Here is a 6,271-nt window from a genome sequence, read left to right on the forward strand (position 1 = left end):
GCCCAAGATCAAATTAGCTCTTTGGAGCTGCTTCTCCACACTGTTCACTCGTATTAAGTTTGGGGATATTCTTAGTCTCCTTTCCAGGATATCTCGCACATCCTGTTTATTTTTAGACCCACTTCCAGGGTTTTACATGCATTCCCATGAAATGTAACGTTATAAGATTACTCCCATCATTACTGCCTGTTGAGATCTTTTGAGATCCTAATTCTCTCATTTACCGTATAGGCTTCATAGCACCTGTGGGGTTGATGAGTCCAAGTGAGTAGGACTTAAAACAGAACCAACAATCGGTCCTTACAGCCTATAGCAACCTCCCAGAGGTCATCAGATTCATAGGCAGCACACTCTGGGCACGCTTTTTGTTTACACAGCCACTTAGCACTGCAGTGGGACTCTCTATCGTCCCCACCAGGAATAGAGGAGACGCTGCTTTTCTGAATTTCAGCAAAGACTGAGACATCTTTTTTTTTTTTGCAGTACGCGGGCCTCTCACTGCTGTGGCCTCTCCCGTTGCGGAGCACAGGCTCCGGACACGCAGGCTCCGCGTCATGTGGGATCTTCCCGGACCGGGGCACGAACCCGTGTCCCCTGCATCGGCAGGTGGACTCTCAACCACTGTGCCACCAGGGAAGCCCAGGACTGAGACATCTTTATATTGCTCTTTCTGAAGAGCCCAATACCAACCCCAAAAGAAGACAATGTTAGTCAAAAGCGCCTGCTCTTCACAGAGCCGGGCTGCACGCAGGGATGACTGCATCCTTTTACAAGTGTTCACAAACCCTCTTTCAAATAGCTTGCTTTCAGAAGCCATCTTCCCAGGTATTAAGAGTTTGCAAAATCTGTCTTGCACTTTCCGTTGGAAAAGTAGGATTCAAGGAGATGTCTAAGAAAAAAAGGATAATTAGAAATGGAAGATGCTAGAGAGGGGCGATTAGAGACCATATGTTAAAGTAATCTGTGATAAGAATGGAGGTTTTACGTTGGCTGAGGATCTCTTAGCTTGCCAAATTACATAGAGTAGGTTTAGGATGAATCTTTCTTTTGTTCTCTCATCAAAAATAGAACCCAGAAGGTTGGGGAGTTGACAGGTAATCTGTTCCGTGGGCCATATTTCATTGAATCTAAAATACGGTCAGATTTAGAAGATGCTCCATTATTTTATAAACCATCAAGAAAGAAAACGTGTAACCAACTAAACTGTAATACAATGCTTTCTTATCATTCTTTTATTTTGTACTTATGTGCATTATGTACTTATTGAAAGAGCTCTTTTAGACTTTAAACGTTTTTATCATCTGTCACTCTTGTGCAGAGATAAAAAAGAAAGTATGAGCAAAACAGAGTCCAACTCTTCTGAATCCCTTGTCACAGTCTTTAAGTGCATTTTCCACATGTCATTTCGATCCATAGCATTAATAATGCAGCTTTTCATAAGAGTGAGCTCCACTATGACCTCCAGATTGTCTTTCTGTATACCCATTCTGCAGGCTTTGATCCTGGTGCCTGATCTTACTAGAAGGTGTTAATGGAAGTTTGAGACAAAAGCAGGACTCACTTTCCTACTTCAAAAGGGCAGGCAGTGACTCTAGGTCATGACTGCCACCTTGCCAACAGCAATGGTAGGATACCATTAATTCTAACGTGAGATTGGTCATAAGCTACATCCCAATCTCAGGGATGTGAAAATTGATAATGAACTGAGGTAGCTCTTATAAGGCCGCCTTTTGAGTTATCTGTCCCACCCAGCTCCTGACTGATGGCCTCAGCCTCATCCACTGGTAGGCATCACTGTGTCAGACCAGGCCAGGCTGGGCCAAGTGGGTCCTGCAATCTTGGATTTGGGACTAGCTTCTTGTGTAGAGGAAAACACTGGGGTACGTGGGTCAGCCTCTCCCACCACAGGGGTCACGACCAGAGAGAGCTGGGCCTGAGAGAGGAGCGAAACTCCCACACAGAGAGGGGCCGAGATGAGACGGAGAAATGGCAGGCTCTTGGCTTCCCGAGGGCTTTCTGGGGGCTGCGGCCAGTCCCTACCTGAAGCTGGGCTGCCGCCTAGGCCCTGGAGCACCTTAGCTGTGCCTGCTCAGACAGGGGCTGCCCCACCACTCTTGGGGCTCTGAAAGCCTCCATGGTCACAGAGTGGCTTCTAGAACTGTAGTTTAGCTGAAGGACCCTATTCCACCATGTCTGGGTGTCCTGTTATCTCTGGGCCCTCTCTGCCTCGACGTAGGCTTCCAGCTCTGAGGTCCAGGTTTGCCCGGTGCTGGGTGAGAGGGGTGTCTGTCCAGTGCCATCCTCCAGGACACTGCATGTAGACAAGGTTCTTCAATGGTTTTAGTGGCAGTGCTGGTGCTTAGTTACCTCTCTTCTGTCCCCCAAGGTCTGGCCTGGTCTGGGGGTGAAGGAGCAGCCTATGACCTCGGGGCAGACTTGTCCGTGTGAGGTCATCTACCCCATCAGGGGTTAAGCTCACAGCCTTCAGCCCCTCAGCCAGTGCCACTAACCAGGTGAGCCATCAGCCTACCCACCTCCTGCTGGGCCTAATCGTTCTGGCCCTTTTGGCATTTCAGAGCTTTGAAGCTTCCATCTCCCTCCTCTGCAGACTGGCGATGTTAGGGTTAGGAGTTCTGGTCCAGTAGCTGTGACAGCTTCCCAGGGATGACGTTGCAAGTTCAGGCCTCTGAAGCCGGGGTGGTTTCTCCAAAGCCTCAAGCCTGTAACGTGGGTCACTGGCGTCAGGGAGGCAGCCAGGCTTCCCAGAGGCCTGGATAATGGAGCAAGTATTAGTGTCGTATTGTTGCTGTAACAAATTACCACAAATGCAGTGGCTGAAAATATGAATTTGTTATCTTACAGTTCAGAAACCTAAAATGGGTCAGCAGGGTTACATCCCCTCTGGAGGCTCTAGGGGAGAGTTCATCTCCTTGCCTGTTCCAGCTTCTAGAGGACAGTGCCTTCCTTAGCTTGTGGCCTCATGTCATTCCAACCTCCACCTCCATCATCACATCTTCTGACACTGCTGGCCTGGCTCCCTCTTAGTAAGAGCCCACCCAGATAATCCAGAATAACCTCCCCATTAAGTACCTTAACTCAATTACCCTCTGCGAAGTCCCATTTGCCATGTAAAGTAACACGGTCCCAGGTCCCAGGGATTAGGACATGGACATCTTGTGGGGACCATCATTCAGTCCACCACAGAGTTCAAAGACTAGAAGAGGACTCCTCTTTTGTTTAATTTTTTTTCCTTTTTTTTTTTAAGAGGTTGGGGGTAGGAGTTTATTATTTATTTTTGCTGTGTTGGGTCTTCGTTTCTGTGCATGGGCTCTCTCTAGTCGTGGCAAGCGGGGGCCACTCTTCATCGCGGTGCACGGGCCTCTCTTGTGGCGGAGCACAGGCTCCAGACGCGCAGGCTCAGTAGTTGTGGCTCACGGGCCTAGTTGCTCCGCGGCATGTGGGATCCTCCCAGACCAGGGCTCGAACCCGTGTCCCCTACATTAGCAGGCAGATTCTCAACCACTGCGCCACCAGGAAAGCCCCTAGAAGAGGACTCCTCTTAATGGTATTTTCCTAGATGTACATGATATGTTATCACCTGAACCTTTGACCCCAAAAGCCAGCAATGAGTAGTAAAGGGACTTGAAATCGCCTATTTAGAAATAAGTAAACAGATGAAGTAAATCAAACTCTTAGGACGAATACTTTGGAGGTGTTCAGCAGTTTGTAAGCATCATGGCAACCGGTGGGTTAATTTAAGGTGACTGAATGCGGCAGAGAACCTGGCATATATTAGCTTTGTGGTTTTTCATCTGAAATGTATAATTGAAATGAGACGTGTGATTTTAATTCTGGAGGTGTAAGAGAATTGTTAGTAAACAGCTTTGAACTGCTCCAGAGAACGTGATTTACTACATTTATAATATTTCAATTGCTTTGTGCTGTGAAACTTTGCCGCTTGGATTTGAATCTTCCTGGGTTGGGAGTCTGATGTCCTGGAAAGAATTACTAAAACTTATAAATACATTTAAAATATTTAAAGGAATTGAATGAAGTTTGCAAGTGGGGTTGTTTGGGGGGATTAAATCTGTTAAATGTATGAATGATTAGGACAAGAGCGCTTTTATTTTTACAGAAAAATTACATTATCAATAAAACAAGATGTCCATGATGACCTTAAAAGGTTAAGAAATCAATTTTTAAGATTTTACTTTAACAGATTGAAAATTAATTTAATTATAGTCATTTGCACACATACAAGCACCCTTGAACACTGAGAAACTCAAACTCTTGAAGGCTGTGGAATAACTCTGTAAACACACTTCATTCAAATGACTCACACATTCTTTTAAAAATGGATCGTATCTCTGGAAATTGAAGCTTTTTAAAAAAATATATATTTTGGCCACGCCACATGGCATGTGGGATTGAACCCACATCCCCTGCAGTGGGAGCATGGAGTCTTAACCAGGAAGTCCCTGGAATTGAAGCTTATTAAAGAACTTACACCCTGAGTTTAGGAAACTTTCTGATTGGAACAGTTTCCCTCTCCTCAACTCCTATACCACCATGCCGTTGGGTAGACTTGCATGTAAATAGCTAAAACAACGTATCTTGCTTATCGGCCTCTCCAAAGACTTTGAGAGCAGGCTCTGGCCTTTTTCCACAGTTTTCCCCACAGAGCTGCAGTCAGAGCAGACCCACCTTGAGCATTTACTGGCTTACCAGCCAGTGGTAAAACCTATAGGAATGTTTACCAAAACAAAAGCCAACCACTCTCCCCAGGTCTTTTCTCCTGAGCAGCCTTGCCTCTTTTCCAGGGCAGGGGTGTTCCAGAAACTCATAGAACTAATTCCTAAACAAGAGGGCCTCACACTGAAGAACTTATCTTTGGCTCCAGTTCAGTAAGTTCTGATTTAGGCTTAGTCCTCTTATATGAGGGGACGTATCATGTTCAGGGTTCTCTTTTTAAGAGATCCTTCAAGCGAATCCCTCGAAACTTAGATTGACAGCTAACATTTATAGGCCCTAATATTTTAGGAGCTCTGTGTATTACAGCATCAACTTTCCAACAGCACTATTATTCCCTGTTAACAGATAAGGGAACTGTAGTGCACAGTTAACCATTTTGTAAATGGCAGTCATGAATCGGAACACCGGCAGTCAGACTCCACAGACCCAACTCCCTGTAACCACTACACCAAACTGTTTTACTCCCAGACACAGCCAGAACTGGAACACAGACCTTTAGCTTCCATTGCTAAGTTACATTTCTGTAAATCACTGCACTGTTACTATTACTGGTAGCATTATTGGCAGTCTTCATTGCCTGATAACCTCGAGGAGGAAACACAGGTAAGGGGAAAAAACAGGAGAAGCTACAGAAGTGCACACAGATGTCTCGGGGACCTTGTAATAAGGCAGATTCTGATTCAAGAAGGTCTGGGGTGGGGCCTGAGAGCCTGCATTTCCAACAAGCTCCAGGTGATGCTGGACAGCGGCCGTCTGCGGAACAGTCTGAATAGCAAGGGACGAGATGCCTCTGAGAATGTGTCCCCTGCGGCAAAAATAAAAGGAAGGGGGGCATATAGATGTTACAGAGCTGTTTGATGCTGTGGGAAACAAATGAAGGTGGAGTCTACTTTTAACTCATGGGAGCCTCGTGAGGAAACGACCTTCTCCTTTTAAAAACAAAACTGAAGTGTAAGAAGATGGAACGCGCCAAGGTCGAGAGCATATTAGGGGTGGTCCAGGTGCCCCCACACCATCGACCCCACACACACTTCTGTAAAACAGTAAGCAAGGAGCAAGCAAAGAGCTGACATGGGAGTGTTGTTGCTTTAATAGGGTGTGTGCCAAGCAGCATCAAAGTGGGCCACGCTTGCCGATTTTCTCCTGACCGTTTTTTTTTTAGTGTTGCTTTTTAAAAATAATTAATTAATTAATTTTATTTTTGGCTGCGAGGGTCTTGGGTCTTCGTTGCTGCGTGCGGGCTTTCTCTAGTTGCGGCGAGCGGGGGCTACTCTTTGCTGCGGTGCGCGGGCTTCTCATTGCAGTGGCTTCTCTTATTGCGGAGCACGGGCTCTAGACGCGCAGGCTCAGTAGTTGTGGCGCACGGGCTTAGCTGCTCTGCGGCCTGTGGGATCTTCCCCAACCAGGGATCGAACTGTGTCCCCTGCATTGGCAGGCGGATTCTTAACCACTGCCCCATCAGGGAAGCCCCTGTCCTGTCCATTTTTTTTTTTTTTTTTTTTTTGGGGTAGGGGGCCTC

This window comes from Neophocaena asiaeorientalis, unplaced genomic scaffold (genome assembly GCF_003031525.2).
Source record: "Neophocaena asiaeorientalis asiaeorientalis breed wild unplaced genomic scaffold, Neophocaena_asiaeorientalis_V1.1 scaffold348, whole genome shotgun sequence".
Classification (NCBI taxonomy): Eukaryota; Metazoa; Chordata; class Mammalia; order Artiodactyla; family Phocoenidae; genus Neophocaena; species Neophocaena asiaeorientalis.